We start from the raw sequence: 25,865 nt of genomic DNA on the forward strand, positions 1-25,865 counted from the left end.
ACATACTAAGTTTGAGATACCTAAAAGAGACACTTGCTGAGAGGGTGAAAGGGAAACTGTTAACTCTGTCAAATAACACTGTTTGGTGTGTTAAATACTGTCATACTATTATTTGGTAGAAAATTTCCTATAAAAATACTATGGATACTAAAAAGTTATTTTGATCAAAAAAATCACCTAATTATTTAATAAATAAATTGGTTGTTAATGGCCCATTTTACAATATAAGTCCTGGTGACCAGGTATATACTAACCTGTCTTCTTTTCTGTATTAAAAAAGCTAACAAGCACATTATTGTACTATAGTTTTGCAAGATGTTGCCACTGGGGAAACGGTAAAGTATACACAGGAGCCCTGTGTGTTATTTCTGACAACTGCATGTGAATCAGTAATGATCTCAAAATACAGTTTAATGAAAAAAAACAATTAACCAAAGAACAAGGGGATGGGTGGTAGGTAATAAGATAAGGAAATCCTTTCTCTTTCTCTGTGAAAGAATTTGACCTTGGAATAGCATTTTAGCTCTGTTCCCCTGGTAACCACCCAAGAAAGTATGTCAACTGTGTTTCTGAACAATCTTATTTATGTTTCTGACTGCCTTGGTAACATGCTCAAAAGATTCATCAGCTGCATCATGAGGCAACATTGCTTAAGATAAAAATGACTCCTGATTGGTAAAGTGTACTTACACTGGGCAAGTCCCTTGCAGGAACCTTGGAAACTAAGCTCTTCTCATAGGCTGTTACAAGATACATTAGATCTGATAGGGCCTAGGGCTTCAAAGCCATCATGAGTCTTGCTTCCTTGTACCTGAGCTATCATCTGAAACATCTGAGGAGACAGCTGCTGAATAGTTGTATGCACCTCTGAAAAGACCACTCCCACTGAAGGGAAATATCTGACAAAGACCAGATGGCACACTGCACTCCTTGTATCTATTCAAAACATAAATGAAACAATAAAATGGTGTGAAGCCAGCTGAAATTATGGCTGCTGGGCCAGAAGATACTTCTGGACACTTGGAGGATGTGGAGGATAATGGCCCCAAAGTTACACCTATCTAATCTTAGCTATATATTCTTGGATAGAAGGTATAAGATCTAAATTTTTCTGTATGTTAAGATGCATGGGTACATTTATTAATCATAATTTTTTACCTTTACCTCTTGGGACAGAAAATGCTCACTTCAACTTAAAGACTATTCTCAGATTTGTCCTTCTGTGTGGGCCATTGTTACCTGGTGTCTGGAGGTCTTGAGAACACACAGAATCACGTGCCTTATGAGCATAGTGCTTTAGACACAGGAGGAAAACTGTAAGGGGTATCTTGAAATCTTTACAAAATATATTCTATGCTAGCAAGAGATTAATATGCCACAATTTGCTAAGTCACATTTCTTGGGCTGATGTATTGCTGAGCCAAGAAATGAAAGAAAGTATTAATGTAATGTCATAAATGATGTGAATGAGAATAAAATAAGTGTGGATTACTTGTTAGAACTGGATCAATTTTAAAGGTTTCAAAATATGTGCTCCTTAAACCTAGCCAATGATTTGAGTCCTATAGGACAAGATTAGATTTGGGTTTCAATGTTATTAATTGGTAGAGGTATAATGATATGCAGTACTGATTACACATACATGTTGTTATGTATTAGACAATTCATTGAATAAACCTCTTATAGGAAAAATTTTAAAGATGATGTAAGGACTGGAACCATGGGGATGACGTGCAGTGTGACCCCTGAAGTCTACTGGTGGTAGAGCAAGCAGTGTGCTTCCAACTGGGGTCATCTGAAGACACAAAGCTGTGCCACAGCTCTGGTACACAGCTGAGCAATGATGAACATAGCATATAGCGAGAATGTAGAGTCTGTGCTCAGGATAAATTTCTTTTTCTTTATTAATTTATTTTATTTTATTTATTTTTGGCTGTGCTGCATCTTCGTTGCTGCTCACAGGCTTTCTCTAGTTGTGGTGTGAGGGGGGCTACTCTTCGTTGAGGTGCGTGGGCTTCTCATTGAGGTGGCTTCTCTTTCTTGCCGAGCATGGGCTCTAGGTGCGCAGGCTTCAGTTGTGGCACATGGGCTCAGTAGCTGTGGCTTGCCGGCTCTAAAGCACAGGCTCAGTAGTTCTGGCACACAGGCTTAGTTGCTCCAAGGCATGTGGGATCTTCTAGGACCAGGACTCGAACCCGTGTTCCTTGCATTGGCAGGCGGATTCTCAACCACTTAGTCACCAGGGAAGTCCTCCATACACTCTTGTTGAAAGACTTACGGGGAAATAGGTTTGTTCTTGGCGGTTGTCTACTTGCCTTGCTCTCATTTACGCACATGCAGAGCTACAAGTCACTGCCCTGTAGGAACGTCGGTTTCCTCCTGGAAGAACCAGGAACCCAGGAGCCAGCAGCCCAAGGAGCTCAACCACGAACCCAGAATGGGGTCTGGACAAGTGACAGGCTCAGCCAGGGCTCTCCTCGCAGACAAGCTCGAAGAACTACATTTCCCAGAACCTTTTGTTCTCGCATGGACTACATTTCCCAGAGGGGCTCGCGACTGTCCTTGCCCCGTCCCTCCCGGACCTACGTGGGTCGTAGGGCGTCGGGCGTTTGCCGTTGGCATGAGCTAATTACTCGCCAGAGGTCCGCCGAGGCGGCACCGCGTGGAGTCCCCAGCGGAAGTTTCTGTCCGGCCGTGGCAGTTCCGGAGCCTCCAGCCTGCGGCCCGCGGAACCCCCGATGCCTGGGCGAGGTGAGCGGCGGGGGGTAGGCAGGATGCGGGAGGGAGGACCGGGCTTCGGGAGCATGCGTCGCCGGGGCATGGGGCACAGGCCCAAGAGACGCGAGCCGGGTCTTTGTGGGCGCCGGCGGGCCGAGAGCCGGGCACCCCTGACTCTGTTCGCCTGCCGGCCCCAGCCGTCCCACTGACGTGCCCCTGAACGAGACAGGTCGGGCACTTGGTCCCCATTGGCTGGACCCAGCCACCCTCCTGCTTCTTCCCGACCAGTTCCCAGCGCGCTGCCTGCTCAGCGCCTGCCGGCATTTGAATTTGTTTCGGGCTGGCAGTGAACGTGAGAAAATTATTTCCTCCCCTTACCATCACCCCTGCACTTCCGAGTGACAGGCTTGTTTTACGCGAGAAGTGAGTCGCCGGCTTCCCCCAGTGGCAGAGCCAGGACTGGACCCAGGTCTTTGGTTTAATGGGCCCTTTCCTCAAGACAGCAGCCCCTCCCCGCCATAGGAGAGCTGATGTTTTCCCTTTCCGAAGCAGCTTTCTCTAGAAATCTGGAAATTGTTTCCTTGACAGGAGGGGGAGGAATTGGGTGGGAATGCTTGAGGTGGAGAAAAGTTGTCACATGCACGCAGGGAGGTTAGAGCAGGTGCTCTGGAGCCCGCGGTGCCTGGAACCCTGGTGCCACCCTCCCTGGCTGTGTGGACTGGGACAAGTTGCTCCCACTCTGCCCTCAGTTTCCTGATCTATAAAATGGGGTGCTGACAGTGCCAACTGTGCTGTGGGACTCGATGATGTATTGATAGGTAGTGCCTGGCACGCGGTGAGGCTCAGGGAGTTGCTGCTACTGCTGATAGAGTCCTAGGACCTTTTCCTCTGAGCCAGGGAAAGAGCTGGGCCTGGACCAGGATGACCCAGCCCTTCTCTCTGGTCCTGTCTAGCCCTCGTTCCTTCTGCCTTCTCTGGGGGCACTTGGCATCATTTTCAAGTGGTATAAAGGTTTCAGAGCTGCTGATTCTGAGGGGTGGAAAGCAGAAGGGGCTTCCTCCTGGTTCCCTTTTTCTTCTCTCAGATCTGGCTTCTGGAGACTTCTCCCATCCTAAGGTGAAACTGCCCAGAAAGAGGACATGGCTACTGAACAGAGGGAAGCAAGGTCTCGGGTGAGTTCATTGCCATCTCAGGTCTTAGAGATAGATGGTTTCTTTTTTTTTGTTATTTTACCCTTAAACTGAAGTTTTCTCCCCAATACAGTCTTCGCCAGGATTTGGAGCCCATGTCCTTCTGCCTTGGAAGAGTTGGTCCACCCTGGTGGATGGTGGATTGCATAGGGAATGCTTGCCTCCAACCCCCCAATCCATGGCCTGTGTTTCTCTTTTTTTTTCTATTACACACTCTTTTAATCATTAATCTCAATTCACTGTATGATTACTGAATTGATAGGTAAGATGCCACATGTCTTATACCACTTGGGGTCAGAACAAACAAACATGCGCACTTGGCAGAGTTCCTTTCTGGCCTGTCTCCTTTGCTCAGTCATGTCCCCCTCCCTACCCTTGGCCAGAATGCTTTTCTTTTTCTTTCCACCCCTGAGAAATCCTCATGATACCTTCGCCAGGCTTTTCCCAGTCCATAGTTTTTAGTTTTTCTCCATCTTAACTTTCTGGATCATGTGCCTTGCTTCTGTCACTCTCTTGAAAACTGATGTTGACCTGCCATTTTCATCTTTATGTTGTGAGAATGAGGGTGGGACCCCATCCAGGTGAGCCACTGTGTGAACAAAGGATAGCCATGCTGGTAGGGACGTAGATGGAGAGGTCTCTTGACTCCAAGAGCAGAGAGAAGACTCCTCAGGAAGCAGCAGTGTATGGGATATCATGGGATATTGGTAGTGGAGAGGCAGTGTATACGGTGATTCCTCAGTGGGGCTTTTGAGCCAGATGGCCAGGTTTGTGCCCATCTCCTCTGTTGCTGTTAATGGGTCTTGGGCAAAAAACTCCACCTCTCTGTGCCTCAGTTTCTTACCTCTCTGTGCCTCAGTTTCTTCACCTGTAAAATGAATACAACAACTGGGCCTACCTCAAAGGGTAGATGAGAGGATCCTGGGAGTTAGTGCATGGAAAGCGTTCTTGTCAGGGCCGGGCACATAGTAGATGTTCAATATGTGGTGGTTGTGGTAGCTAAACGATATTATTCTAGTTCATGATGTCTATCTATCTACTGTCGGTAGATAGAAATGACTATACAGTATCCTTCCTTTACTCATCCTCATCTAACAATAGTAGTTAACGTTGCTGGGGACTATCCTGAGGGCTTCACCTTTGTTCTCACTCTCATAGCGAAGCAGAAGTTATTACCCCCATTTTACACTTGAAACTGAGGCTCAACGAAGTCAGGTAACCTGAAATCAAACCCAGGTATGTCTGGCCTCTAAGTTCATGTTAGTTATCATCCAGCCTTTCCTCTGGTACATCTTTCAGAACACAGGGCAGGCCTGGCCCCCAAATGACCAGAGTTCTCTGCAATGTGATGTTGTGTATCTTTTGGACCCATGAAATGTGGTAGTGGTTGATCTTCTGAGACTGTGGCTAGGACCTGCTTCTGCATATTTGGGCTATTTTTTTCTAAGCCCTTCCCATTCCATTCCAACAGAGCCAGGCTGCTCTCTTACCCAGAATCTTCTCCATCCCTGCTTGTGAGTCCTATGTGACATTTCTCCCTAACCTCACCTGCTGCCGATACGTCAGTACTATGTGGACTTGTGTGTAAAACTCAGTGACAGGACGTTTAAGACCAGAGAGAGAATATACCCACCAAGTGCTGGGTTAAAAGAAAACTTCAGTTATCGTCTTGTCTCTGCCATTGATAAAGTATGTGACCTGGTGTCTTCACTGCCCTGGACCTTGTGTTTCTCATCTCTAAAATGAGGATTGAACGAGGAAATAGTATATGGTCCTGTCCAGCGACACTTTTCTTGTTCAAATTGTTTCATGCGTTTTTCTTGTCTGCCAGTTGGATTGTAAATTCTTTTGAGGGCAAAGATCATTTCTTGTATTCCCTGCCATGTGCCAATAAATTATCTTATTATACATGCACTGCATGTTAATGTTAAAACTCTCAGAGAATAAAAAAGTAAAATCACTCTTACCCCAACATCTTGAGATAATCATGGTCATACCTTTGGTATGCAGCCCTCAGAATAATTGTCTGTGTACCTTTATTTATTTATTATTTATTTATGTACACGTGTACATATGTATGTATGTATATTTTTATTTTATCATTTTAGCTTTTTATTTTGATAAAATATACATAAGATTAAATTTACCACTTTAACCATTTTTGAGTATATTGGCATTAAGTACGTTCACAGTGTTGTGCTACCATCACTACTCTTTACCTCCATTGTATGGATTATCATTTATTACTTAACCCTATGAGATAGGCGTTGAGAGGCAGTTCCTTGGATTGGAATTCTACCTCTACCACTGACCAGTGATATTGTGATTTATAATACGAAATATATATTTGGTCTTTGTCCCTGTTCCTGGCACATAATTTCCAAAACCCTTGTGATTTCCTAAGTGGTTAGTAATATATGCTTTTTCTCCCTGAAATTACTTCAGAGCAATGAAGGCACAATGGGTGTGTTTTGTATCCACACCAGAGTTTATGTTAATGAGGTTACTGTTGTACCCCACCTAAGGATGTGGGCGAATTGCCAGGGGAACCAACCTTGATTAAAGTGTTGGAATTTTCAGTCCTGCCCCCCAATAACCCCTCTTATCCATCTGTCACCACCCTAGGAGATGAAAGTTGAATCAGTCGCCAATGGTCAGTGATTTAATCAATCGTGCCTATGTAATGAACCTGCATAAAAACCCAGAAGGGTTCAGAGTTCTTCCAGGTTGGTGAACATGTAGAGAGTCAGAGAGAATGGTGAATCCCGAGAGAGCATGGAAGCTGTGCACCCCTTCCCTGTGCCGCTCTTTCACCTGCCAGTTCCTATATCTTCTTTTATAATAAGCCAGTAATCTAGTAAGTAAATGTTTTCCTGAGTTCTGTGAGCCACTCTGGCAAATTAATCAAACCTGAGGAGAGGGCTGTAGAAACCTCCAATTTATAGCCAGTCAGTCAGCAGCACAGGTTACAACCTGGACTTGTGATTGACATTGAAAAAGGGCCAGTCTTGTGGGAATCTGACACTATCTTCAGGTGTCAGAATTGAGTTTAATTGTAGGACACCCAGCTGGTGTCCCACAATTGCTTGGTGTGTGAAAACCCCCCCACATCTGGTGTCAGAAATGAAGTACTGTTGTATTAAGAGTAGCGGAGACATGCAGGAGGAGTGAGTTTTTCCTTCATACCAGCTGTGTGACTTGGATAAATTTCTCTTTGTTTTCTCTTGTGTAAAATGGACACAATAATAGTACCTTCTTCATAGGGTTGTTGTGAAGATAAAATAAAGATATACACTAAAGGTTAATATAAAGCTCTAAGAATAGTACTTAGCCTGAAAAAAGCACTCAATAAATTATAGCTATTTTAATTTCCATTATTACTGTCCTCAAGCTTTAGGGAGCACAGAGTGCCTTCAGTTATTTAAACTAGCTCCCTCAGTGATTATTGAGGTTGTTTCCATTTCTTTGCTGTTACTAACACCATGATAAATGTCCTTGCATGTTCATTTTTGTTCAGTGTTCATTATCAAACAAATATAGTAATTGGAGGGTTAAAGAGTATGCACATTTTAAAGCTTCTAATGTATGTTATCAAATTGCCAACAGGAAGATTATTCTAATTAACACTCCCACTAATGGCCTTAATACCTCCACCCATCTCTTGTAGCAGTTAACTCAGGGCCTGGTTCATACTTCCTGCTACTCAGTATCTATTTCTCATTGGTCAGTTGTTCATTAAACAAATGACCGGGAACCTTCAGAACCTAGAATAATATAGAAGCATTTCATGGTAGCCCGTCTACTCCCCACTGCCGCCTTTTTCACCCTGTGTGATGGGTGGTCCTGGGTGAGCTGGGATGCTTGTCTCTACAGGTGTCAGTGACATTTGAAGATGTGGCTGTGTTCTTTACGTGGGATGAGTGGAGAAACCGGGCTCCTTCTCAGAGAAACTTGTACCAAGATGTGATGCTGGAGAACTATAGTAACCTTGTCTCATTGGGTAAGGAAATTTCCCCTGTAGATACAGAATTCAGAAATTGGGATACCTCAGCATCTGATTTCCTGGATAAAAGCCCTGGGTCATTAAAAACTTTAGCTGAGTTTTGCCTTAGCACTGTGCAAACTGGATCTCCATAAATAAACCTGGAAACCTTTTTCTCCCTTGCAGGTATGGAATTGCCCCATGGATGGGACAGTCTACAGAGCTGCACATTAGAAATTCCCTCACTGCAGGCAACATTTTCCCACTATGATTGAACTATGATGTGTTTGCTCATCTCTTAACAGAGAGCATCCCTCAACCTTTTTCTTTGACCCAACACTGGCTTTTTTCAATTCTCTTTTACAGGGGTCAGCAAACTTTTTCTGTAAAAGGCCAGGGAGTAAAGATTTTCAGCTTTGTGGGCCACATATAGTCTCTGTAACGTATTCCTTTTCTTTTTTTTTCAACCATTCTTTGCTCAAGGGCCATGCATAAACAGACAGTGGCCTAGATTTGGCCTATGACCCATAGTTTGCTGACTGCTGCCATCTTTCAAAGGGAGTCAGATAGTGTTTTCTCATTTTAAACAAGCTACTTGGTACATAATCCTTTCCACAGATACCTGTTACAAATATTAATTTAATCTGTACATTTAACATACATTTAACAGTATATACATATTCCCTCTTGTATAGAAAGCTATTAGCACCCTGTTAATCAAGTCTGCATGTTTATCATACTTCACTAACATACAACTAAATGTTACATTGCCCCTTGCTTTTACCCTAACACACCCCTCACATTGTGGGGGCACAACTGGAGCATCCCACAGAAGTTCTCTGTATCATCCTTTGAGTTTTCCGCTCAGATCTCAGATACCTCTTTGTGTCAAGGCAAAATCAAGTCTTTTTTTTCTTTTTCTTTTTTTTCTTCTTTTTGGTCTATGAGCAGGACTCCCCATTTTCCAAACCCGAGGTGATCTCCCTGTTGCAGCAAGGAGAAGATCCCTGGAAGGTAGAGAGAGAAAGCCCTGGAGGCTCCTCTCTAGGTGAGTGGGTGCGGAATCTCTGCAGGCAGCAGTCTGGTAAGTGAGTGCATGTGCAACTCGGAGATGTTGGTCGGGGAATTTTCTGCAGGTTCTCAGTCCTGAAGAAGTTTTGGAGAAGGGATGCTAAGGCCCCTAGTCACAAGCTTCCTCTTCTTCTCTGATAATTACTGCACAAGTGAATCTCTCAGGATCTTTTCTCTTGTGATTTCCTGTTGTTTCAGAGGAGGGCTACATTGTCATGCATTCATTCAGCAAACTGAGTGCATTTAAGGAACTGCAGATAATTCATTCAGACTGAAGCTCAGGGTATATGGGAAAAGAAAGAGATGAGGAAGGAAATGAGCTTAGAGAGCCAGGTGGGGGCCACACTATGAAGTGCTTTGGTACAGTTCTTAGGGATGGGAACTGTCCATGGATGACTGGAAATAATTCAAGAGTTTCAAGCAGAAGAGTTGTATGGTTGTTGATATTTTAGAAAAAATAGTCTGAGTCTGAGATACTTTAAACGTCCTTCAGTAAAGGCTAAAGAAGCTGAGGTGGGTCCCTACACTGGCACACAGCACCACAGTCAGAAAGCAGCAGCACTGGTGTGGGCAGAGCTCCAAGCTACGTGAAGGACTAAAGCAAGTTACGGTGCATTATTATGACATATCGCCATTTATGTGTAAAGAAAATTACGTGGGTGTTTGTCTATATGCATTATGTGCATGTAAGTGCCAAGAGAAAGGTCGGGGGACACCTAAGCTGGTAACTAGTTACATTTGGATTGGGACTGAGAATGGGCATTGATGAAAGGGGACTTTAGTTACATGCAATGTTATTAAAATTTTCACAGAGAATATATTCATGAGTCCTTATTACACAGTTTCAATTAAATAAGAATGGTTACTTTGGAAACACTGTTGGTCCTAGATTTGAAGTGAGGAAAAACTAGAGGTGGGAACCTTCTGGAGATTATTCCATAATGTAGGCAAGACATTACCTGGAGGAAGGCATGTGCAGTGAGTTCAGGAAAGAGGAGAGGTCCCTTTATTAAGGGTATAGGACAGGTTCGGTGTGGGATGGGTTTCATTTGAAATGTTCGTGAAATATGGGTAGAGGTCACCAGTGGACAGCTGTAGAAGGTAAAGAGGGTCAGAACTCAACAGGGAGGTCAGGGAGCCATCAGTGCAAAGGTGGCATTTGAAGCCTTGAGCTGAGCAGATGAGGGAACAGAGGAGAGGACAGAGTCCCAGGAAACCTCAGTTTTATGAGGTGGGTTAAGAAGGAAGAATCTGTGGCTGAGCCTGAGAAGAAGTCACCAGAGGAGAAAACGGGCCGATTCGGCTGTCATGGAAGTTGAGGACTGAGAGCTGTTGACTTGGGGAGGCCAGGGCTCTGGGGGAGCCAGGTTCTAAGCCTCGCTCACTGCTTTCCTGTCCCGTGATAAACAGCAGTGCAACCTTGGACAGAAGGATGCAGGTCCTGCCCTGGCGGAGCTCAGTGGAGGTGGAGGCTAATCGCACACAGGGCTGTGGAATGACAGCCTCCGGTGAGGACCTCGGGGGAAGAGCCGCAGGTGCTGTGAGAACGTGGAACAGGAGGGGTGCTGTGGACAAGGCTTCCCGAGGAAGGGCCGGATCCCACATTGTGAGAAGCGTTCAGGCACAGGAAGAGCATGTCCGAGAGTCCAGACAAAGGAAGCCGGTGTGTGGAGACGGGAGCAGGGAGAGGGGGCCGGGACCTGAGAGCCAGGCACAGCCTCTGAGGAGTTGAAGTACCCTGGCCACGGGCCCAGGTTTATATTCTGCAAGGATCAGCCTGCAACCAATGTGGAGCCACCTGCCATAGACGTAGTAGGACTTGTCTGAGGTTGCTGTCGGGTCCAGACGAGTCACTGATGACCCCTCACAATGCGGGCCCAGCAGAAGGGCTGTGGGACAGGCTGTCTCGATCCCTAAAGCGCCCACACCTTTAGTAGAGCTCATTCTTCCCCGTATAATGTGAGATCTTTTGAGGTGGGAACCACACTTATCTCTCCTTATATCTTTTAACTGTCGCTTGGGAGAAATATTCTAATTTTGTGGGAACTGCTAGAGACCACCACAAAGTAAACAGAGAACACAGGCAGCAGGAAACCAGTGGAGAGTTTAGGAGGGGCGTCAGGTGTGGACTGAGTATGGCATGGAAGATCAAAGGAAGAGACGGAAGAATTGTTCCCTTTCCATTCGCCTCGGGAGCCTCTGATCCATGAGGAGTCCCCCTTCCTGAGTGAAATGTTAGTTGGATTAAACTGAATAGAAAGTATGACTGGAGTCGAACGCTGTCCAGGGAGACCCTGAAGACACCTAGTGGTGATGTCAAGTCCTTCTCAGGTTTGGGAAACTGTCCCCAAAGGAAAACTCTGAGTGGGTGTCTGGAGGAAGTAAGGCCATCAGAGCCAAGCAGTGTGTGCATTTCTCTTGATGGGATGAACCTCCTCTCTTTGGTCAAAGGAGACAGTGAGATGGGGCGTCCTGGGTGTGCTGGCGTGTGGTTGTGTCTCTCCTGCACCCCTGGCGAGTCTCCCATTTGCCTGGACTAAAGTGCCCTTGGAACAGTTTCCCTTCCAAGGGGAGCTCACTTCCCTGTGAGCTTAGGTGAGGGACCTGGATGTTCTTGGAAGTACCTTGATCATTAACTCTAGACCAAAACCAAAAACCAACCCTTTGAACAACCGGTGACAGAAGAGCTTATGCTTCCAGGGTAGGACTCCTAGAACCTCTAATTGCCTCCAAGTGTGTTTTTAAAATATAATTTTCACTTCAAGACTCCTCACAAATAGGAGAAACAAGACAAAAAGGGAAAACAAACTGTCATCCCTGGATCTGTATGTTTCATGTTGAGAGATGGGAGGAAATGGCTCAAAGGGTACACGTCTCATCTGAGTCTCTTACTTAAGAAATGAGTCCAAAGTCTAATCACTATTCTGGCATATTATGTATATAAGTTATATATATATAAACTAAGCATGATGTGATTAAATCAACTTGAACATCTCATGAGTTTGATTTACACCTAACATGAAAATATTCTTTTATTCAAAAAATTTAAAATCCAGGGATGATCTAGGTAAACAGTTACCTCCAATGAAAAGGTGTTTTTCTTCCTTTGTCTTTTTCTCTTCCTTTGTTATATTTATGGAAGAATTCAGGGCAGACTGAACCTGGAAGGGTGGTCAGCTAAGGGGTTGCTTGTGGACTGCCTTCGACTCACTGAGACTTGCTGGGGCTTCATCTGCACAGAGAGTAGGGGTCTTTTTCTAATTTGCAGAAAGGTGCTGTAGGGGTTATAGCGGCAGCCTAATGAAATAACATGCAGTGATTTTAAGGAGTGAATTTCTTACAAGGTGAAAGTTGAGCCCAAATGCTCTGTAGCCCTGTTTACTATGTTTGATTTAGTCTTGTTCTCATCCCCTGCGCTCCTCTTCTGCCACCAACATCTACTGTCCTTGTAGCTGCCAGAATGGTCTATTTAAAAGATAGATCAGGTCATCTCACTCGCATGCTTAAAACCTCTAGTGGCTTCTATCACATAGAACACAATCCAAAGCCCCCAGCGTGGCCCTCAGAGGCCTTTGTGGTCTGGCCCCCGCTACCTCTTCGCCTTCACCTCCTTCCTCTCTGCCCTTCATTGGAGAACTCTAATCACCCTGGCCTCCTTGTAGTTCATCAGGAAGGCCAAGCAGGCTCCCACCTCAGGGCCTCTGCACTTGCTTTTTCCTCTCCTGGACCATTCTTCCTGATGGCCAGGAGCCCACTTGACTCACTTCCTCACACTATACAGGCTTCTGCTCAGATGGCACTTTGTCAGTTAGACACAGCTCATCCTTTGTTCTTTGTCCTCCACAGGACACAGGTCCTTTGTCCTCCACATTCTTTATCCCCTCACCATGCTTCATTTTCTCTCAGAGTACTTATTACTGCAAACTAGTACATATTTATTTATTATCAGCTCTTCCTCTGGATTGTAAATTCCCTCATGCTGGGTTGTCTGTTTCATTTGTTCCCATGTCCCCAGTACCTAAACTAGTGTCTGGTCAGAGTCAGCTTCCAGTTAGTGAATGTATGAATGACTTGGTTAGGTAGTCGTGATGGAGACAGAAAAAAGGGAACCAGTTGCAGAGATATTTGGCAGATAAAAGCAACAGGACTTGGAGATGGTTTAGATATGGAAGATAGAGGAGATGGAGTTGTCAAGGATGCGTGCTTGGTTTGTGGTTTGTTCTGGGATGGACAGTGATATCATTCACTGAGATAGTGGTGCTAGGAGATCCGATTTGGGGGATGGTATAAATATGGTTTTGGATGACTTAAATTGTCTTTGGTTGACCCAGTTATTCAAGTGGAGATGTCAAATAGCCTGTTTGATTTGGAGTTCCACCCCTTATAATATACCCTGGGCATTAAATGTAAATTTGGGAGACCCTGTCACTAAAGATAATTGAAACAGTGGTTGAGTTTGAGTTAGCCTGTGGAGTGGATTCAGAGTACAGCAAGAGCAAGAAAGAGCCTAGGACTCAATCTTGAGGAACTCTGGCATTTCATGGCTAGGCAGAGAGAAATGAACCCATAGGGAAGACAAGGGTAAGGTGTACTATAGAAGGAAACTCGGGAATCTAGTGTCATTGAAGTCAAGTCTCATAAAGGATGGTATCAGTAGAGGTAGGGAAAAGGAGATGAACTTGAGACATATTTAGATGGCAGAATAAACAAGTCTTGGTAATTGATTAGCGGAGGGAGAGGTGTGAAGGATGCCTTTTAAAGTTTTGATTCAGAACTGGTGCCAATTACAGAGACAAAAAGGTTGTACAGGTTGGGGGGAGGAAATAATCATAAATTCAGTTGAGCTGTCTTTGAGACACTCAAGTTGCTGTTTTGAGCTGGGTTTTGTATAATTAGGTATGGAGAGTAGAGAAGTCTTGCCTAGAGTATGTTTATAGATGAAGCTGGCCTGTGGAAAGGGTACAGAGTGAAAAGAATCAGGGGCCTAGCACTCAAACCTACGGAACTCCAAGGATTAAAGATCAGGTAGAGGAAAATGAGCACACAAAGGAGATTGAAGCTGGTGGAACATGAGAAGAATTTGGAGGCAAGTTCAGGGTCACTGTAGCTTAGGTAGTGAGCATCTGAAGGAAAATGAGGGGTCACTATCAGATGCTGCTGAGAGGTAAGTTAGGTGGGGACTGAAGAGAGCATCTTGCCTTTGTCACATGAAGGTCATGGTTGCCTTAGAGTAGTGGTAAGGACAGAAGCCAGAATGGAGCCCATGAGGGGTGAGTGAGCAGGAGGAGATGAATATGTGTGGGATTCGACAAGGTGAGATGTGACAAGGAGGCAGTAGTTGGAGAGCTCTTCTATGCAAATATAAACAAATATTTCTTGTTTTTCTCTGTCCACTCAACTTATATTATACAGCACACATTATTCTGCCCCTTTCTCTTGATATATATTGAAACTCTTTCCATGTCAGTACATAAAGAGCTTCCTCCTTCTAAGGAGTAGTTCTACGGCCTTCAGCTAGCTCTCTTCTTGGCTGGCAGAAGAGGTGATTTTGGTTGTATGTGGCTTTGGATAATGTTAGCCCATTGGGTCCAGTTTGGGCTAGAATTTTATAAATGCTGTGGTTTCTAATTAGCAATATGGATATGGGTTTAAAGCTGTACCTTTATCGTGTACCCATATGATGTCCTGGTGTATTACAGTTAGAGTTAATCCAACTGTCCATCAAAGGAATCTGGTTGAATAAGCTGAGGGACATTCTCATGGTGGAATTCTCACTGTAAATAAGAATGAGGAAGAATTCTGTAAATTCCACTGTGGGGTGATAATATTACTAAGTAGGGGAAAGTGCAGAACAGAACAGTGAGAATAGGAGTTTTATCAAAGGAAGGAGGAGATACCAAAAAAGACAAAGTGTATATTTGCTTATATTAAAAAAAAATAGAGAAGCCCCCCAAAAAAGGATAAAAGCAGATCTATAAAAATGGTTACCTATAAGGTGAAGGAAGAAAAAGAAAAAGGATTGAGAGAACAAGGATAGAATGTAGAATTTTTTTAAGGTACCTTGTTTTTATAATGTTGACTTTGGAACCATAAAAATGTTTTATAGGGCTTCCCTGGTGGCGCAGTGGTTGAGAGTCCGCCTGCCAATGCAGGGGTTCGTGCCCCAGTCCGGGAAGATAACCACATGCCACAGAACGACTGGGCCGTGAGCCGTGGCCACTGAGCCTGTGTGTCCAGAGCCTGTGCTCCACAGCGGGAGAGGCCAAAACAGTGAGAGGCCCAAGTACCGCAAAATATATATATATATAAATTAAAAAACAAGATTAAACAAAAATGAAAAAGTGTTCCATAAATATTGAAAGCAAAATGAAACAAATGACCCTAATTGTGTTTCAGGTTGTTGGCTTAGTCACAGAGAAAAATTATCTCAAATGCTTTTAAATCACAGCAGCTTGAATAAAGGTTCTTAGTGATTTATATAAATATTATGGTTTATAATAAGTAATATATATTTGGTAGAGAGCTCCTAAAACCCTGGGAATTCCTAGGTGATGAGAGCCACAAAGGTGTCTTTGTTATGTTAATGAGGTTTCTTTTGGACCCTATCTTAAGATGGAGCCTGGTTGCCATAACCAATCATGTGATTAGAGGTTTGAAAGTTGACCTCCGGGGAGGGGAGGGGGACTGGAGGTTGAATTAGTTGCCAGTGGCCAGTGATTTAATCAATCATGCCTGTATAATGGCGCCTCCATAAAAACCCAAAAGGACAGATTCAGAAAGCTTCTGGGTTGGTGAATATGTGGAGATCTGGGGAGTGTGGTGTACTTAGAGAGGGCTTAGAAATTCCACTCCCTTTCCCCATACATTGACCTGTGCATCTCTTCCATCTGGCTGTTCCCAAGTTATATCCTCTTATAATTAACTGGTGATCTAGTAAGCAGAATGTTTCTCTGAGTTCCATGAGCCACTGTAGCAAATTAACCAAACCTAAGAAGGGGGTCGTGGGAACCTCTGATTTATAGCCAGTTGGTCAGAAGTACAGATGATAACCTGGGTTTGTAACTGGTGTCTGAGGGAGGCAGGGGGCAGTCTTGTAGGACTGAACCCTTAACCTGTGGGATATGATGCTATCTCCAGGTAGATAATGTCAGAGTTGAGCTGAATTGAGGACACCCAGTTGGTATCCAAGAATTGCTTATTATTGATGTGGAAACCGCCCCCCCCACCACCACCACATTGGAATTGGGTGAAAAACATGTAATTAATACCTTACAGGCAAAAATAACTTCAAACAATAATGTTGATTTTGGTGGTTATAATAAAAATATGTGGTTATGTTTACAAATAGAGTTCTTATCTTTGAGAAATGTGTTCTGAAGTATTATTGATGAAATGATATAATACAGAATTAGCGTACTTTAGCATATGCTAATGAAAGAGACGTAAGGGAGTTGTATTAATTTTCTCAGCCTGCTCCAACAAAGTGCCACAAACTGTGTGGCTTTAAACAACAGAAATTTATTGTCTCACAGTTTTGTGGGGCGATTCTCCCTCTGAAACTCCAGGTAGAATCCTTCCTTGCCTCTCCCTACCTTCTGGATGTGGCCAGTGGTCCTTGTTCCTTGGCTTGCAGCTGCATCACTCCAGTCTCTGCTTCTCTTGTCACTTGGTGTTCCCCTGGGGTATGTTGACATGGTCTTTCTGTGCTTGCCTGTGTCCAAATTTCCCTTTTATAAAGACACCAGTCATATTAGAACCTACCCTAATCATCTCATCTCAACTTGATTGAATCTGCAAAGTTACTTAACCTTACCAAATAAGGTTATATTCTGAGTTATTGGAAATTAGGACTTCAACATATCTTTTTTGGGTGATGCAATTCAACCCATAATAAGGTAATAGATGAAACAGCATTAGTGATTGTTGATGCTGGCTTGGCAATTCATTGTACAATTCACTCTACTTTTGTACATGCTGAACATCTTCCATAATAAAAAGCTGTAAAAATCAGAATTACCAACAACAGAATTTCTAAAACAGCATTTCTCTTTTTCACCAACACAGGCATTCTGGAATACATTTACAGATGTGTAGTTCTGCCCCCATCGTGGTGTTGTGTGTAATTCTCAGCATATAGCTCCCTCAATTCTCTGACTCTAGAAAACCTTATGAGACTGCAAATGCATGTGACATTTTTATAGGAATAATTTTGAATCTGACCACCTGTAGGATAAGGTGGGAAGGATATAGGTCTGGAAAGTTGGCTTGGGTTCAAAGATTTTGATGCTGCCTTTAGCCCTCACACTATCCCTCCATCTAATCTATGGCTAATCCTTTAAAATCCCATTTTAGACGTTTCTTCCCCCAAATTCTGGCCACCACTAGTACGCCTTCCCAGCTTGTACTTGCTACTGTCTGAGGGTAGTTTGGATGTTGTTGTAAGCTCACATTTTCATCCATTTCTGTCTTGTGTTTTTGTTGTATAAATTACCACACTTCTCCTTTTTTGTCTCTAATGCCAAACTGGGAGCTCCTTAAAGAAGTTAACTGTTTCTTTTCACTACCAGATCTGGAATGTCTTGTGGATCACAGGCCTAAGATACAGCCTGACATGTTGTAGGTGCTTTTTAAGTATTTGATGAATGACTTAAATAAGGAGCAGTCAGTGCTTTTTGAAATAATAAGAGGTGTTCTATATAGTAAGAAGGTTAAGTTCAGTGGGAAGTAATACTAGAAAGGTGAGAAACAGGTCAGAGGATCAAATTGAAGGTCAATAGCAATAGTCACTATTGAGTAAGGAGATCCTGAACTTGGATGTATTAATGATGGTTGTTAGAGACATCTTAGTGAAGAGATTCAAGGGAATTTGATGACTGACTAGACTTGGAATGCAGGGGAGAGAAGATTCTGAGATGAAACTAAGAATTCATGGCACAGGAGCTGAAGAAGTTATGATCTAATTCAGAACTTGGAAACACAAAAAGAATTTGAAAGGAATGCACTGGATTCGGATTTGGACAAGCTGAATTTGAAGAAAAATACTCATGAAGAGTCTAGCAGGCAGCTGGAAATACCTCTGTAAAGTGTTTTGAGGGTCAGGATAGTCATTCAGATAGGAGGTGTGGGAGTGGATGAAATCATCTAGGGAGAGAAGGTTGAAGAGAGACTCACAGAGTTTCATAAGCACCAAGGGAGGAGAAACTAGACCTAATGACAGGAACTAGTCAGGGTGGTGGTCATTGGCAAAATCACCTGTTCTCTAAACTTCTGACCTAAGTCATAACCTTGTTCATGAGTTAGCTCAGGCCCAGGCTTGATTCTGGGAGAGAGCAAAAGTTGAACTGTGCTTCAGGAGACACATCTTAGACCTACAGAAAACTTTAAGCAGACCATAAAGAACAGTTAGGATGTCCATAATCCAGGACTCATGTCCCCTTCATTGGGAAACATGACTGTTTTAAGTTATTAGTCCCATTCTGGACTAAGGCATTGGCACTTGAAGTAGAGTTGAGGTGAGTTTCCCAGTGTTGGTATGGACCCTTGTAGCTATAATTACTTCCATTAAAAAATAAAAACTCCCCATGTCCTGTTTCTCTATTCTCCTTTAAACAGAACTTTTCAAAAGCATTTCTATACTTGATGTCTCCATGTTCTCACCTCCCATTGTTTCTTCTGTGCACTCCAGTAGGGCTTTCTTCCTTACTAGTCCATGAAAAGCAGTTATTAAATCCCAGACAGTCTCCATCTTGGCCCAATCAGGGTTAAGTTTTTAATTCTTCAATTGTTTAACAAAGTTGATCATTGCCTCCTCACTGGAGTACTTTCTTCCTTTGGCTTCTGGACCACCATACTCTTCTGCTTTTCTTCCTTTTCTTGCCCTCTAGTATTACAATGCCTAAGTGATTTTTTCAGTTCTTCAGCTTTTTTTTCTTTTTTGGCTGCGTTGGGTCTTGATTGCTGCGCACGGGCTTTCTCTAGTTGCAGCAAGCGGGGGTTCTTTGTTGCGGTGCGCGGACTTCTCATTGTGATGGCTTCCCTTGTTGCGGAGCACGGGCTCCAGGTGCACAGGCTCAGCAGTTGTGGATCATTACCTGGTCCATAGTACGCAGTTAATAAATATTTGTGAATGGAAAGGATGTCTCCAGCATATGCAAAGATAACAAAATAAGAAAAAAACATGTAGTGCTCCAGAAACTGCATGTAGTTCAGTATACATGGCAAGAAACCAGGGGAGGGAGATGAGTACCGAGGTGAATGAAGGTCAGATCATGAAACACCTTGTTGACCATGTTAAGTACTCTGGACCTTACTTATATACAAATCATTGAAGATAATTTGGAGGATCTTACAGAAGTTTGCAACATGGTAAGATGTGGATTTTAGAAAGATTACTGTGGCTACAGTGTGGAGACTGAATTGACAGCAAGATTTGAGGTGGGGAGACTAGTTAGGAGTCTATGGTGGAACAGTAAAGCATGAGAAACAGAGTACCATTTAGGTACCCGAGCCCAGTGCTCAGGGCTCTAGTAAAGTTGTTGGTTGTAAAACTGCAGTCTTTACATACAGACCTAAGTCAGGGTCTCTAACTTTGCCTTATAAACTACAATCCAAAATTTTGGAATCTTGCTATTTTCTTCCCAGCTCGTGTAGTAACCTGGAACCAATGACTGATGTTCACAGGGAAAGTACTCCATTTTTACCACTGCCTCCCACACTTGTGCCCAAATAATGTTATTGAAATTTGGATCACTTAAGCAAGACCTAGATGGATAAAGAAATTGAAAGGTGTTGAACAGAAAATAAAAAACTCCTCTTTCTGTTACAACAAATAGTAAAGATTAGAGAGCAGATAGGTTTTGTGATTGGCTAAGTGAAAAAGAGCTATTACACAAAATGCACATTATGGTCTCTTCCAGAAGATGTGGTTCCTAATTTAATGAGTGATTTATTGATACTTATCTATATATGTATTTTAAAATGAGTGTTATTCTCACTTGCTCGGCTTGGCAAATATCAGTGCCTTAAAAAAATAGTAAAGATGGGTGCATTTAAAATTAGTCAGAGAGGGTGTGTAGAATGGGGGAAAAAATCCCAAACCCTAGGGAAAGCAGTTTTAAAGTGGAAATAGAAAGTTACCCATGAAGGAAACTGAGAAGTTAACACTGGTAGAAGAAAAGAGAAAAGCAGAATATATTATGTTCACCAAGCAGAGAGAATCTGTAAACAGGTGAGAAAGTGAATGTCAGATAGGAATCTCAAAATACAGTGAGTTGCAAAGGAGCCCTTTAAATGGTGACTCTAGCCCAGGAGAAAATGCCAAAATATATGTATACCTATTCCCCACCAGAATTTAATATTCAATGAATTGTGTCCTTACCCAACTTTAAAATTTATTGAATTTAATTCTGTTTTTTACCACCTTATCATGTTAGCCCTTTTTACCATTTTATGTTTATTCCTGTCTTATTGATCTTTGACTCTTTTCTGTGCTGCTTGCATAGCATCTCCTGCTTGATAAATGAGCAAGGCTGCTTTCTTATCTTGCAACTTTTGGCTTCATGCCTACCTGTTGGCACCTCTGTAGATTAATTCAGTAATTACTTCCTGTTTGAACTGGCTCTGAAACCCTCCCACTGCTTGTATAATGTACTGTCCTGGAAGGCAACTTCTCATGCAAGTCTTGAATCCTGTGTGTGTGTGTGTGTGTGTGTGTGTGTGTGTGTGTGTATGAAATTAATATATAAATAATTGAGATTATTTGACATTGTTCAAATTAGGTATATATAAGTTATTAAGGAAGGTTAACAAAACAAACATTTTGTGAATAATTCAGATGCCATTAGGAGGATCTGTAGGTGAATAGGGCATGCTAATCTGCTTGCAGAGAACATTAGGGTAGAAAAGGAAAGTGAAAATATTTAGATATAGATAAATATAATTACATATATAGAATATATAGATATATATTTTTAACACTGTGGTGAGTGCCTATAATAACAGGAATGCTCTATGGAAACTCACAGTCAAGAAGGGACTCAGAGTTAACTTTTGAACTGAATCTGAAGGATACAAAGGAATTTGGCATGAGGGAAAAGGGATGAAGACTTTCCAGATTAGGAATGATTACACAAAGAAGAAAAATGTCATGAAGATAATTTAGGATTCTATCATAGGCTTTGGACTCTGATCCCAGGCTGCCTTTTCCAATTCATGGCTCCCCTTTGAATCCCTCTTCTCCATTTTCCATTAGCCAATTCTTCTGATCACTCTTACACTCACCCTCTTTAAATGGGTTTGTTTAATCTTTTCTCCACCCTGTTGTTCTCAACTCATGTTGATTGTTTCTCTGTACTGCTTAAATCTCCTAAGTTTTTCTTCTTACTGTTTTTGGCCATATACCAAGACCTTATTTAAATACCATCAATATTCAGTCTATACATTTAGTCTCAGTAGCCAAATGCTGTATCACATGGAACATCTTCAGTTTTTTCTTTCCCTTCCAGGATGGAAGAACAGTTATAAAACCACAAAGTCAACTCAAACACAAGGTTCTTCATTTCAGGAGCTGATAATGAAAAGATCCAAAAGGAATGGACCCTGGGACTTCAAATTAGAAAACCCCTGCAGATATGAAGACAGATTAGAGAAAAAGCAGAAAAAAAAGAAAGTGTTCAGATAGTTTGAGTCCCTCACAAAAAAATCCTCACTGTAGAAAGAAAACATAAAAATACTGAATTTGGCCAAAACTTCAGCCCAAAGTCAGTCCTTGTTAGGCAACAGATGGTTTGCAGAGAAAAAACCCCACCAAAATATGAAATACAAGGAAACAGCTTCAAACAGAATTCCAATTTATTTAATCAACAAAAAATCAACACAGCCGGGAAACGTTATAAATGTAGTATGTGTGAGAAAACCTTCATTAATACTTCCTCCCTTCATAAACATGAGATAAACCATAGTGGAGAGAAATTGTTTAAATGTAAAGACTGTTCGAAAGCCTTTAACGAAAGTTCAGCTCTTATTCAACATCAAATAACTCATACTGGAGAGAAACCCTATATATGTAAAGAATGTGGGAAAGCCTTCACTCTCAGTACATCCCTTTATAAACACCTAAGAACACACACTGTGGAGAAATCCTATAGATGTAAAGAAGGTGGTAAATCCTTCAGCAGAAGGTCAGGCCTTTTTATACATCAAAAAATCCATGCTGGAGAAAACCTCTATAAATATAATCCAGGTAGGAAGGCATCTAGTTGCAACGCATCCCTTCCTGGATGTCAGAGAATGAATTCCAGAAAGAAGTGCTATTTATGTAATGAATGTGGCAATACCTTTAAGTCTAGTTCATCCCTTCGTTATCATCAGAGGATACACACAGGAGAGAAACCTTTTAAATGTAGTGAATGTGGGAGAGCCTTCAGTCAGAGTGCATCTCTTATTCAACATGAAAGAATTCACACTGGAGAAAAGCCTTATAGATGTAATGAATGTGGAAAAGGTTTCATTTCTATTTCACGACTTAACAGACACCGAATAATTCTTACTGGTGAGAAGTTTTATAATTGTAATGAATGTGGTAAAGCCTTAAGTTCCCACTCAACACTTACTATTCATGAAAGAATTCATACTGGAGAGAAACCATGTAAATGTAAAGTGTGTGGGAAAGCCTTCAGACAAAGTTGAGCTCTCATTCAACATCAGAGAATGCATACTGGAGAAAGACCCTATAAATGTAATGAGTGTGGGAAAACATCCAGGTGTAACTCATCCCTTAGTAATCATCAGAGAATTCACACAGGAGAGAAACCATATCGATGTGAAGAATGTGGGATATCTTTTGGCCAAAGATCAGCTCTTATTCAACATCGAAGGATTCATACAGGAGAGAAACCCTTCAAATGTAATACATGCGGGAAAACTTTTAGACAAAGCTCATCACGTATTGCCCATCAGAGAATTCATACTGGAGAGAAACCCTATGAATGTAATACATGTGGGAAACTTTTCAATCACAGGTCATCTCTTACTAATCATCATAAAATTCATATTGAAGAGAACCCCTAGAAAGTAGGTTTGCATGTGTGACATTCTGAAACCAAAGCTCATCAGAATACATGAAAGTGATGTAATAAATGTAATGGATATGAAAAGCCATTCTATGATTTAGTCATCAAAGAATAAATTCCAAGGATAAACCTATGTAATAGATAATGAGAAAAGTGGAAATTGTTCAGTCCTATCAGACACTTTATAAACCTAAAATGAAGAATTCCGGACTGGAGACATTGACTTTGGGCATTTGTAAAGTAATTGTTTTCTCTACAGCATCGCATGCTGCATATCATATGTAATTGTTATAAACATCTGGGTGATGAGGGGAAGTGTGCACTGGATTTCCTCTTAAACTGTAAACTTAATACTTTTTTAAAAATAACTGACATTGTAATAGTATATAAAAGATGTGGTCAAAGAAATTATACATTTTTAGAGAAAAGGACCAAATGAAAGTTAAAAATGAATTATAAACTACCTCTGACTTTCTGGGGTTTGTCCTTTTCCTGACTTGATGTCAAACTTTGTGCCTGGATTTCATTTAAAAGTAGAAATAAAAGTCTGTTCTCTTCCTTTGTTCTTCTAGTAATTGCTGTGAATTGGAAATTTTCTACACAATTTTTAATTCTGTTCTCAGAATTATTTTTTTTTGCTCTGAAGTCATTTATTATGAAATTATACATGCTATATACTGTGAGCTGTCATCTTAAGTATATTAAATGGAAAAATAAGCAATTTTCAAGTTTAAAGCTATTAAATTATATTTAATATATATTATACATATATATTTAATAACATATATTCTAAATTCACAGCAGAAGGGGCTGTCAAAAGTAGTTTAATGAATCTAGCATATGTGCCAAAATATTGGAAGGTACATCAATCACTTCATGAAATAAAGAGTATGTTTTTCCTACTTGGTGTTCTCTAGTGTCAAACAATTTTAAGAAAACAAAAGGAGTAATTTATAAGCAACTCAGTAGTTTGGTTGGTTGGTTGTTTGAGTCCCAGCTTTGGGACATGTACTATGCTGCACACTGGGAATTTTAAGAAAAAAGTCACAGGCCTTCAAGAAGCCATGAATGGAAGAAAGGGGATGGAGGACTATCAGATGAGTAAAGCAAATTATTATGTCACTGTATGTAAGTGTGGTTGTTTTAACAGGCAGATAGATAGGTTGTGACAATATGTTGCAGTGCAAGAAAGTTGTAGAGATGTGGACGTGATGAAGGAGAGATTGAATGTAACCAAGGAAACCTGGTGACATCAGAGAAAGCTTTCCAGAGGCAATGATGCCTGAGCCAGGTTTTGAAAGAATAATAAGAACTCTCCAGAGGAGGAGATAAGCATTCCAAATAGGAGAGGTAGAGGTGAGTAATACCATGACACCTTTATGGAAACTCAAGTATACAACTAATGAGCAGGAGAATGGCAGATGTTAAAGTCTGAGTAGAAGGCAGAGGCCAGATAACAAAGGGCCTATTTGCCATGAAAAGAAGTTTGGATTTTATCCTGAAATTGATGGAGTCAGTTAAAAATGTTAAGTAAGGAACATTGTTCTGGCAACGATGTATAGAGGGTGTGTTTAGTATGTATTAAAGCTGTATAGACTGATGCCTAGAAATCTGGGCTATGGTAATTCAAGTGATAGGTGAACGAGAGTCCAAACTCAAGCAGGGATAGCATATATGGAGAACAGGAGACAAGATAAAGGATTAGAAACAAGACATGGTGTTCACAAGCAAAGAGATGAGGTTGGTGAATGAGAAGGGTAAGCTGACTTGAAGGTAGGGTTGCCAGGTATCCTGTGTATACTGGATATGTCTCGTATTGAATGACTTTGAACTGCATCCTGTATTGATTTTGTCAGGTCACCCTTATTGTAGTAAGTTGTGCTTTTTCCCAGTAATGAAAATCGAGCAGTTGAAACTTTTTCTGCTTCAGTAATTGGCACTTAAATGACTTAGGTGGCAATGCTAGCTGAAAATTGTATCTCCACAAAGACCGAAACAATCCCTTATAGTCTCTCTCATATTTTTGGCGGAGGAAAGACCGAAGTTGGGGGGGCGGAGTGGGTGTAGGAGAAGGTAAATAAGAATTGAGAGTCTTCTTTTCCATATTAAAGAAAGGAAAAGACTTCTTTTTGTCAAAGTCTCAAGTTGTAAGCAAGTAATCACCATTAATTAGAGATTACTTTGGATCAGTACACATGCTCTGAAAATCAACAGTGGCCATGCTTCTGACAGTTAGCAAGTTAAAGAGACTGCAGCTTCTGAAAGTCAGCCAATTTGTTACTATCCCATGCCTGTAGACAAGTCAGTCAGCAGATACCTCAGTCTAGTGACCATACTTCTGAAAGTTTGCCAGTCAATAACAGCCTTATTTCAGTGATCACACTAACATAATTGAAAGTCTGTCAATAAACACCCCTGCTTCTGAAAATTCACCAATCCTTGAACGAAGCTTCCCAAAACCTTGTATGAGATCAGCTGTGGCTTTCTTTGGGAAGGTTCTTCCTTGCGAATACAGCTCTCGCTTGCAGCCATACATGATGTCCACCTTTTCCGCGTCACATATCAAAGTTCAATTTATTGTTAGTTGGTAACAACTTCTACAGTTCAACCCCAATTTACTGTTATAACTTTAGCCTCGTGAGTGACAAACATAATCATGATGCCATGAGACTATCAAATTCAATATTTTCAATTTCTGTGGTGTTTGCTATCATCTAGTATTTGAATCCCAAATGCAAATGTAAATTCATGATTAATTTTCAGAACATTGGTTATCTATTAAATGAGGGAAAAAAATCCTTTTGAAACCTTTTCCACAGCATGAAACTGTTCATT

The 25,865-nt window shown here is 41.7% G+C and overlaps 1 pseudogene; it reads left to right on the plus strand.

Annotated features, from left to right (window-relative positions):
- Positions 1 to 2,565: 2,565 nt before the first annotated feature.
- On the plus strand, positions 2,566 to 23,593 carry LOC132487166 (zinc finger protein 354A-like; annotated as a pseudogene).
- The last annotated feature ends 2,272 nt before the right edge of the window (positions 23,594 to 25,865 follow it).

Source organism: Mesoplodon densirostris, chromosome 3 (genome assembly GCF_025265405.1).
Source record: "Mesoplodon densirostris isolate mMesDen1 chromosome 3, mMesDen1 primary haplotype, whole genome shotgun sequence".
Taxonomy (NCBI): domain Eukaryota; kingdom Metazoa; phylum Chordata; class Mammalia; order Artiodactyla; family Ziphiidae; genus Mesoplodon; species Mesoplodon densirostris.